This window comes from Lathyrus oleraceus, chromosome 6 (genome assembly GCF_024323335.1).
Source record: "Lathyrus oleraceus cultivar Zhongwan6 chromosome 6, CAAS_Psat_ZW6_1.0, whole genome shotgun sequence".
NCBI classification, from domain to species: Eukaryota; Viridiplantae; Streptophyta; class Magnoliopsida; order Fabales; family Fabaceae; genus Lathyrus; species Lathyrus oleraceus.
The window spans coordinates 201,545,708-201,556,641 of record NC_066584.1 but is presented as its reverse complement, the minus strand read 5'-3'; the positions used below and the strand labels follow the sequence as shown (position 1 = coordinate 201,556,641).

Sequence of the window (10,934 nt, the reverse complement as noted above, 5' to 3'; positions counted from 1 at the left end):
GCTTCATGGTTTTTGTTTTTGAAACACTGATACCATTAGAGTCACGATCAAGAGAAATGCAACCTTTTTGAATTTGAAAAAAAGAATACAATCCTTTATAGGATCAGGTATTGTGTCAAAGATCACATATCAAAATCCAATATTTTTTGAGAATGGTCAATTCAAGTTTTTCCCCCTTAAGGTACGAGACAATGAAGATGTTGAAAACATGTTTGTTAGTCATGAACATTCAGGCAACAATTGTATCGAGTTGTACATTACTTTACAACCATGTATACCATCTCAACAGTCTCAACTAATCGATTAGGATGAAGCTGGTGAAGATGATGCAGATGATGCACAATGGTCAGATGAACTCAACCCAGAAGCAAAAGTAGAAGTCGACGTTGTTGATGAAGAAGAAGAGGAGACCGAGATACAGGTTGATCACATGCTGAACAACGACGATGAAGATGATGATCAACCACCACCAATACCTCCTAGTCATGTCTACAATCCGCCTCAACATATGACAAATATGGATCTTCACGACGATGAAACATCCGATAGTGTCTTCTATAATCCGTATCCGAGACCAGTAGGCGAATTAAAGGTGGGAGACATGTTTCGTACCAAAGAAGAATGTGTTTTGGCAATCAAAAAATTCCACATGAACAACTTTGTTGACTTTATAGTGAAACGCACTGATTCTAGAAGGTATGTTATCGAATGTCGTAACATGCTTTGTAAGTTTCGTTTGGCTGCGTCTTACAAGAAGAAAAATGACTCTTGGGAGATCGCTTCAATAGACCCACCGCACAGTTGCGTTGCAACTAACGTTGAACAAGATCATCGTAAACTGAGCACAGCTTTGATATGTCAAGATATTCTGCCATTGGTAAATAAAGACCCATCAGTGAAGGTGAGTATAATTATATCCCATATCCGAACAACATATAATTATACTCCATCTTACAAGAAAGCATGGATTGCAAGGACAAAGGCTGTTGAACAGGTTTTCGGCAACTGGGAGGATTCATTCAAGGAATTGCCACGGTTTTTATGGGCACTAAAAACATATGTCCCAGGAACTGTGGCAATTATGGAGACAGTGCCAGCAATGATGCCATACGGAACTTGTGCTACAGGTAATACAACATTTCACCGTCTCTTTTGGGCATTTGACCCGTGCATCAAAGGTTTCGCTTTCTGCAAACCTATCTTGCAAATTGATGGCACTTGGTTATACGGAAAATACAAGGGTACTTTGCTCATGGCGGTTGCACAAGACGGTAACAACAATGTCTTTCCCATTGCCTTTGCTCTTGTTGAAGGTGAAATGGCTGGTGGATGGGGTTTCTTTCTTCGACATCTCAGAACGCATGTGGCTCCACAAGCCAATCTATGTTTAATTTCTGATAGACATGCTGCCATTGAGAGTGCCTACAACAACCATGACAAAGGATGGCATGATCCTCCTTCTACACATGTCTACTATATCAGACACATTGCACAAAACTTCATGCGTGCTATAAAAGATAAGAATCTTCGCAAGAAGGTGGTGAATGTTGGGTATGCTTTAACTCAACCGTCATTTCAATATTATCGTGATGAAATTAGACTGTCTAATGAAGACGCAGGGAGATGGATAAATAACATACCAGTAGAGCAGTGGACAAGAGCATTTGACGGTGGTTGTCGATGGGGCCACATGACAACAAACATTGTGGAATGCATGAACGGGGTTTTCAAAGGAATTCGAAATCTGCCGATAACCGCCTTGGTAAGATCAACCTATTATAGGTTGGCTTCTATGTTCGCAACCAGAGGTGAAAGATGGAGTGCAGTGTTAATGTCTGGACAAGTATTCAGTGAGTGTTGCATGAAGGTCATGAAAGAGGAGAGCATCAAAGCTACGACACACGCTGTAACAGTCTTTGACCATCATAGACAAAATTTCAGCGTCCAGGAAACAATGGGCAACAACGAGGGGAGACCAAATTTAGCCTACGCTATTAGACTACACAGAAGTTGGTGCGATTGTGGAAAATTTCAGGCCTTCCGCATACCTTGCTCCCATGTCATTGCAGCATGCGCTTATACTCGTCAAGACGCTTACAACCATTTATCTGATGTGTACAAGGCCAACACCATCATGAATGTATATAGTCAAAGCTTCTCAGTACTACCAATGGAGGATTACTGGCCTCCATATGAAGGAGATACTGTTTGGCACAATGAAGAGATGCGTAGAAAGAAGAAAGGAAGGCTAAATAACACATGTATCAGAACAGAGATGGATTCCACAGATAAAATGATAAGATTATGTAGTATCTGTCGTCAACCAGGACACAACAAAAACAACTGTCCCAATCAAGGAGCATCATCTAGATCTTAAGCTTTTTGTAACATTGTATTTCTATAACAATCAATCATTATATATCATTAAGTTCTTGTTACAACGAGTTTCATAACAAACATCAGTACAAAACATCTGAAAACATAAATAATTCTAACTGATTACAACAATCAAATTAATGTCGTCTCGACCGAACATCATTTCCCTAGCATCCTTATCAGTCTTCATTCGCACCCAACCAAAGATACTGTCAAGTCTCTCAATACTTATGATGTTTTCCCCTTCTGGTATTTTCCCGTCTAACCATCAAACCAACTCCCTCTTCAGTTGATCGAACATGGTGATGTTCCAAAACAGCATCAGCATTTGAGGTTTGTCTCTCGCATAAATCACTTTACCGTATCGACGACGAACACCAAACATGATAGCCAAATGATTATATGAGCTGTGGAACAATTGGTCACACAACGTATCTATTTAAAAGACAAAAAAGGCATTTTATGAGGGAGTCGCCAATTGAATTGGCGACTCCTCTAAAAACCTACACATATGCGCCAATTGGATTGGCTAGGGCGCCTGCCCTAGCCAATCCAATCGGCGCCTCCATTCAAGTTTTAATAAGAGTCGCCATATGAACAACTTTCATGTTCATCAAAAATCCATTTGAAACTTGGAAGCTCATCATTCATTTCAAAACATTATAGGTCATTTTGACAGAAACCCTAATTTTGGGTCAAGTTCGCAAGGACCTAACTCACTCATTTTTAATTATTTTGAGGTGGGATCAAGTGCATTGCAAAATTTGATATGTCTACTTCAATTGTTATGTTGGACAAAATTTCATAATTCTAAAAGAAACACATGCGATAATACAAAACATTATAGGTCAAATAACAATTGAAAAACTCAGAAGTCCAACTTCAACTGCCCATAACTTTCTCATAAAAAATCCAAATGATGCAAAACTTATGTCCAAATTCATTATCTTGAAAAGATCTACAACTTTCATGTTGGAGGTTTTGTCATTTGAAGCTTTTTTAAGGGAGTAGCCAATTGAATTGGCGCCTCCTCTTAAACCTTACACATAGGCGCCAATTGGATTGGCTAGGGCACCTGCCCTAGCCAATCCAATTGGCGCCTCCATTCAAGTTTTAAGAGGAGTCGCCAATTCAATTAGCGCCTCCTCCTAAAAGTGGGGTAGTTTGGGAATTTTTCTGAAACCTGGGGTATTTTGGGATTTTTTTTGAAAAACTGGGTTATCTCGGTAAAAAAAAACCTAAGATATGAGGTTAAAGTTAAACCAGCGAGTGCCTAAAATCCAAGTGTACATGTTTTCTTATTCTCAAGTTTTTTAGAGTTATAATAAGTTCAATCAATTAAATAATGTCAGTAGCATCAATACTTAGAAAGAATTATAATATGATGTCGTACCTCGGAAAATACGATCATTCACGAAGTGCAATTGCACGCTCGTGCAATAACTAACAGGGTCGTCACTGAACTTTATTTATTCACATAAAAGGAAAATGGGAAATATCGATAAAACCCCTAAAAGAACGACTAAGATATGATCGTCGCAACCAAATCGGGTTCGAGAGCCGATTACTAAAGGGGAGGTATTAGCATCCCTCACGTCCGTTGTACTCAATGGGAACCATTTAGTTAGTTTGTGAATAAATATTAGCTTTCGAATGTTACCTTCTCGCATTATTAAAAAGGTAAGAAGAATAAGACCAAAAGGTTTATTTTTTATTAGGGTGTCTGATGAGACTTTGAATTTCGCTCCTACGTATCTCCAGGTGTGATGGAAAACTCAAGGTTACGTAGTTCTGGGTAGAAATGTTTGTTTGTTGGTCTATTTTATCGAAAGTTATTTTGTCACAAATCGACGGAAAACATTATTTACCCAAAACAATTTAAAGGAGGGGCATTTTCATCACATTGAATGGATTTCTACATATCAACATTCACGGGAAAATTGTCACTTATCTTAACTCACACATTTAGGGACGAAGCGTTGTTTTACATCGCCTTGAGACGAAACATATTTCGTTTGTGAAAAGGGTTTGAAAGTTGATGCCAAAAGGCAGGAGTTTTGAATGAGTTGGATTGTTTTTAGGTGGATGACGAAAAGATCGAACAATATGACGTGGGCCAATCATTCAATCATTCAAGGACCAGGCAAGTGTAAACCACCCATTCACTTTTCATCCAAGTTACTTGAGAAAATTAATATTGAACTTAGGTATTTTATTTGGATGATGAAAAGATCGAGCAATGTAACATGGGCCAATCATTCGAGAAGCAGGCAAGTGTAAACCACATATTCCCTTTTCAACTTATTTTTATAAGAAAAAGGTTTTTACACACTTCGGATAAGCAGAAAAGAAAAGCTCGATGTTGATCAACTGTTTGTTCGTGTTAGTGGAAAAATGATATTATGAAATGGCTTGACTTAGTTTTGAAAATTGTTTGACTTGAGAAAATTACTCGACGTTGGATCAAACATTATTTTTTTGTTCTTTTGAAAAGTTGATTTTACACTAATCTTGAATTAACAATTAACTAACGCAATAAGAACAAAATAAAGGAAAGTAAAAAATTTATATGTCATGGGAATGGGGGTACATTTTATCGAATGGGGATATAATAAAGTGATTAAAGTACAAGCCCAATAAACAAGTAAATGTAAAAAACAAGGAGCTCAATGTAAGAAGGTCCAAGAGAAAGTCAATGGATTAGAAATAAACTGAAATCTAGAGTACTGAATTTAGTTCAAAACTAACTTAAAGTGGATTCATGTAAGAATCACTCTATAAGAATTCGAGCAAAAATGATATTACAAAGTCGAATTTGCAATGCAATCAGAGATCGAGCAACTCGATAAACTAAATACAATACTTATAACGGAAAAAATAAACTAAAACTTAAAGTATCGAATTTAACTCTAAGCTAATTTAAGGTGGATTCATGTAGAAATCACTCTATAAAAAACCGATCAACCGAATATATGCGTCCAAACGATTTTCAAAAGCTAAATTGGATTTAAACTCTGAAATCGCAACACAATAAAAGGCAGGAACAACCATACATATTATTTACAAGCAAAAAACTAAACAAAAGTGAATTAGTTTATAGCAATGTTGTCAAGATCGCGATCCAGATCATGGAATCGCACGATTTTGCGATCTTAATCACCTCCACCGATCTGGATCGCAAGCAAGATTGTTTTTATGCTGAAATCACGGTGAAATTAATTGGTTTCGAAATTTGAAGGTAGAATCCCGTAAATATGGGCTTAGTTATCCGGGTCAAGTGCGACCCGATTTACGATTCGTGTGTTATAAATACGTAAATACCTGTTTTTTTTTCAATAGCTTTGAATCCTAATGGTTAGTCTTATGTAAAATCGGCGACATAGTCTTCATCTTTCTCAAATTTTGTTGTCGAAGAAGAAGATGTAAGTTGTTATGTTTTCGTTTTCTTGTTTGTCTCTTATTTTTCTGCATTTCATCTTCCACTTGAGTTATTATCTTTATTTTAGTATTGTTTATTGTTTGGCTTAGCAATGTGTAAGGATTGATATGATTGATATGATGTGACTAAGATAGGATAAGTCAGATTTTCTTATTAGCTCTCAGGATGTACTTTAATATAATATATATAATACAATGTACTCCAATATAATATAATATAATAGTTGATGAGTTCTTAAACAATGAAACATATATAATACAATGTACATTAATAAAATATAATAGTTTCACGCCTCAATTCCGATGTAATATTCTTAGAGATGTTGCACTAACATAACTATTACAGTATATAGCCATCACTATTCACTGCATCTTTGTAATATCTTTGTACTTAATAATAATATAATACATATATTCTAATATAATATAGTATAATAGTTGTTGAATTCTTAAAATAATAATGGGGAAGGTTGTACTCGATCAAATCTTTTGTTTATTTTCTTAATAATGCAACTTTATTTCTTTAGCTCACATGTTATTTTTTAAATTGATTTTATTACAACACTTATTCATACATATAATATAATATAAAAAAATATTAAAAAAAATTTATGTTACAAGTAGTAGTTAGTGACATTACATTGCAACATTTTATTTGTTAAATTATATTACAAACACATAAATATAGGTTAGAAAAAAGTTATTTATCTTTTTAAATTTGTTTATTTATTTATTCTTTTTATAAAAATTGTTTGTCTTTTTTAATTTATTTATATATATTTGTAAGATATATTTTTACACTCCTTTTTGTTTGTTTTATACTACTATGTGTTTTAATTTTCAAAAAATATTTGTATTTTTTAATTTTTTATATAAAAGTTATTTGTCTTAGTTTTTTAATGGGACAGATGGTTGGTGGTACTGGTAGTAGTACGTGGCTTCCTCCTCCAACAAACCCAAGTGTTAGAAATGTGAGAAATAAGAAAGTTGTCAAAAATGCTCCTGGTCAAAGACAAGGTGTGGCATGGGAACATGGCACTCCCATAAATGATGGATCAAGAAAGATCAAGTGCAACTATTGTCATAATGAGTATAGCGGCGGTGCTTTTCGATTTAAGCATCATTTAGCAGGGATAAATAGTAATGTTGAACCTTGTGTGTCTGTTCCAGATGAAGTTTGCAAACAAATATGGACCATTGTTCATAGATTGCAAAGCAAACTCATCAAAAAGAGAACTCTAAGTGAAGATGTAGTAGAGGTTGATGTGGAAGATGGTAAAAGAAAAAAAGTTGAATCTTCTGGTCTTGCAAATATTTTCAAGAGGGGGATAACTTCTCAATCAACTATTAACGATGCTTTTAAAAAAAGAGAAGGAGGACACTAACTTACAAGTTGCAACTTATTTTTACAATGATGCTATCTCTTTTAACATTGTAAAAGATGAAGAATTTATAAAGATGTGTGAAATGATTGCCCAATATGGTAAAGGATATAAACCACCATCTTACCATGATATTCGAGGTAAATATTTAAAGAAAAAAAAGTTGAGTCTATAAATAGCATATTGGTGGAGCATAAAGCTGCGTGGAAAAAGTTTAGATGTACAATAATGACGGATGGATGGACTGACCAAAAGAGGAGGACTATCATAAACTTTTTAGTCAATAGTCCTATGGGTAATTTCTTTTTAAAATCAATTGATGCATCTAGCATTTCAAAGACAACTGATAAAGTTTTCAAAATGATGGATGATATTGTTAAGGAAGTGGGGGAAGAAAATGTTGTCCAAATTGTAACAGACAATGCTGCAAACTACAAGTTGGTTGGACAAATGTTGATGGATAAAAGGAATAAGCTTTATTGGACACCATGTGCAGCTCATTGCATTGATCTAATGTTAGAGGATTTTGAGAGCAAGATACATATGCATAAGGAGATTATTAATTCGGGTAAAAAGATCACAACTTACATTTATGCTAGGACTGGTCTTATAACTTTGTTGCATCATTACACTGAAGGAGGTGAGTTGATAAGGCCTGACATCACTCACTTTGCAACATCATATTTGTGTTTGGGTTGCTTGAATGATAAGAGGGGAGGATTGTATAGGATGTTCACTTCCAAGCAATGGAAGGATAGCCAATTTTCCAAGACAAAAGATGGAAAATTTGTTGAAAATATAGTCACAAACAAGGACTTTTGGAAGAATTTGATTATTTTCCTTAGGGGTGCTTCTCCATTACTTAAAGTCTTGCGTATGGTGGATTCTGATGAAAAGGCATCCATGGGCTATATCTATGAAGCAATGGATCAGGCAAAAGAGGAAATACAAACTAGCTACAATAATAATAGAAAAAGGTATAATTTTATAAAATATCGTAGCTACCAACCTTTATGGAAAATTATAGATAACAGATGGGACAAACAATTGCATAGGCCTTTGCATGCTGCAGGCTATTATCTTAATCCAATGTTGCATTACAGACCTAATTTCAAAGTAGATAATGAAGTGAAACAAGGAATGTATGCATGTTTAGAAAGAATGACGGAAGGAGACATGGATATGGTGAACAAAGTTGATGGTCAACTTGAGGATTTTAAGAGTAAAAAAGGGTTCTTTGGGAGTGAAATAGCTCAACGTGGACTAAAAAACAAGACACCAACTCAATGGTGGGAATCTTACGGTGATGCACACCCAAAGTTGCAAAACTTTGCTATTCGTGTTTTAAGTTTGACATGCAGTTCTTCTGGCTGTGAGAGAAATTGGAGTGCTTTTGAAATGGTATGTTTTTTAAATTTATCATATACATTTTTCATAGTTACTATATGTTATGCATTTTAATTTAATATTTCCCCTTTTTAGGTTCATACAAAGAAAAGAAATCGGTTGAAACAAAAGACTATGAATGATCTTGTGTATGTGATGGTAAATACAAGATTGACCAAGAATAAGGCTGAAAGGAAAAAACGAGATCTAACAATTGATGATTTCCAAGATGATGACGATTGGTGGTATGTTGTTAAGGAAGAAAATGCAGGTGGTAATCATGTAAATGTGGCTGAATAAGATGAAGATTTGATGCAAAGTACTGGTGCTAAATCAACTGGACATGTAGATGAATTTGATGTCCTTGAAACTATAAAAAGTGACAATGAAGAAGGAAATGCAAATGAAGGTGGTGAAGGAGATGATGAGGGTGATAATTATGGTGGAGGGGATGATGAGATTAATGAAGATGAAGGAGTTGACATTATAGGGAAAAATCCAAACTCTCAGCGCCTTTGTGATTTGTACTAGCCTCTATGATTTTGAGTATTTTATTTTATGGAGTTTGTTATTTTAAGTTAAGATTTGAGATTTTTAATTTTATGGTTAAGATTTTTAAATTTGATGGTTTGTTATTTAATATGCAAACTTATATACTATTTAATATAAATAATATAAAATATTTTAAGTATTTTTTTAGTAAAATCTTACGATTTTGGTTACGATCTTATATTTTACGATTTTGTTATTCCTTCTCGATCTTATAAAATTAATTGAGTAAGATCTTTTGATTTTAATTACAATTTTATATTTTACGATTTTAATGTCTCCTCCCGATCTTATGTAATATCTCGATCATGACAACATTGGTTTATAGTTTAGATCACTAATTGTTATGAATATGTAGTATAAACAAATATTTATCGTAACAAGACTCAACTCATTATTACTTTCATATGGATAACAACAATAAAGAGGTCCAATACCATCCATAGCATACAACACCGCGTAAGGATAAAACAATACAAGATAAAAAAAAGTTACTATAGTTTTTTAAATTAAAATTTAAAGTTATCAAGACATATGGAAAAATAGTTAAAGGCACTAGACTAATGTTAAAACAAACAAACAAAATAGAAACAAAAATGAATAAAGAAAAGTAGCAAAACTTTGGAGTACAAACCAATAAAGGTTAACAGAGAGTTCAAAGGATGCGTTACTTGGCATGAGCAATCATGTTTTTTCTCTGATACTCTTCATTCATTTCCTGAGAGTTAGATGTATGAGAGGAAGGTCCTTTATTTTCAAGCTCTTATGTTTCATTCTCTTGAGATATTGAGAGAGATGAAATGGGTGGCATGGTTTAATGATTTTGGTATGAGTTTATTTTCACTTCACATGGACACTAAGAGAGAGGATTTATGATGTTTGAGGCGAGTGAGATGGATGGTAATGGTGAGGTAAGGTAGATGATATGAAGGTGGTTTATGTATGAAAACATAAGGTTTTCACGATTGATGTTGTTGTATGCACTATAGCAAAAAAAACATGAATGAAGAGTAGAAGATTGTTGTTTTAATGGTGTGGTTATGTAGAAAAAATGAAAAGTTGATCAAAGTGAAAGGTATATGTATCATGGTTGTAATTATGAAAAGTGTGTTTATTGTTGCAGAAGATGGTAATTGTTTTGGTTTTATGAAGAGAGAGAGAGAGAGGAAGGTTGGAAAGAGGGTGGGAGAAAATTGGTGGTGAAGATTGTGTAGAAGGAGGTGACAAATGTGGTTTGAAAAGGAAGTACAGGGCGGCGATGTGTGGTTGGCGATGGAAAGAAGAAAAGGTCGAAGCAACTTTATTGAAGAAGAAGGTGACTAATGACTTCTCAACAAGTGTACCCATAGTGTCGCAGTAATACAAAGAGTATTGAATCCATATTGACTACTATTTAACAAAACAATAGTTGTGCAAGTATAAAAGTAACAATTGGGGGATTTCAAGTTTGTAGTTGAAAATAAAAGAAGTGTTATGAAAATTTATATAAAATGGTTAGGTTTTTACAAGAATCCCATATTTCTCTCATATTGATGTCTAATACATTACATAAATAAGCGTCGTTATATTTCCACAGTGAGTTAACATGACCACTATACCCAATCCCTTAGTGTATGTCTCACTGGTTTCTTCTAGAGGTCTCGTATCCCTATTGAACCGGCGTAAGTGAAAGCTGGAGATAATACAGTACATTAACTTTAAGGCCACTACTCGAGGTCTCATATCCAGATTCAACCGGCATAAGTACGATAATTATCGTAGATCAAACGCATAGGCTAAGGGTCAGTATTCCTTATGCGTCCA

General features: G+C 34.5%; 1 pseudogene; it reads left to right on the top strand.

Moving 5' to 3' along the window:
• The first annotated feature begins 6,713 nt into the window (after nt 1-6,713).
• Nucleotides 6,714-8,882, top strand: LOC127094756 (uncharacterized; annotated as a pseudogene).
• The last annotated feature ends 2,052 nt before the right edge of the window (nt 8,883-10,934 follow it).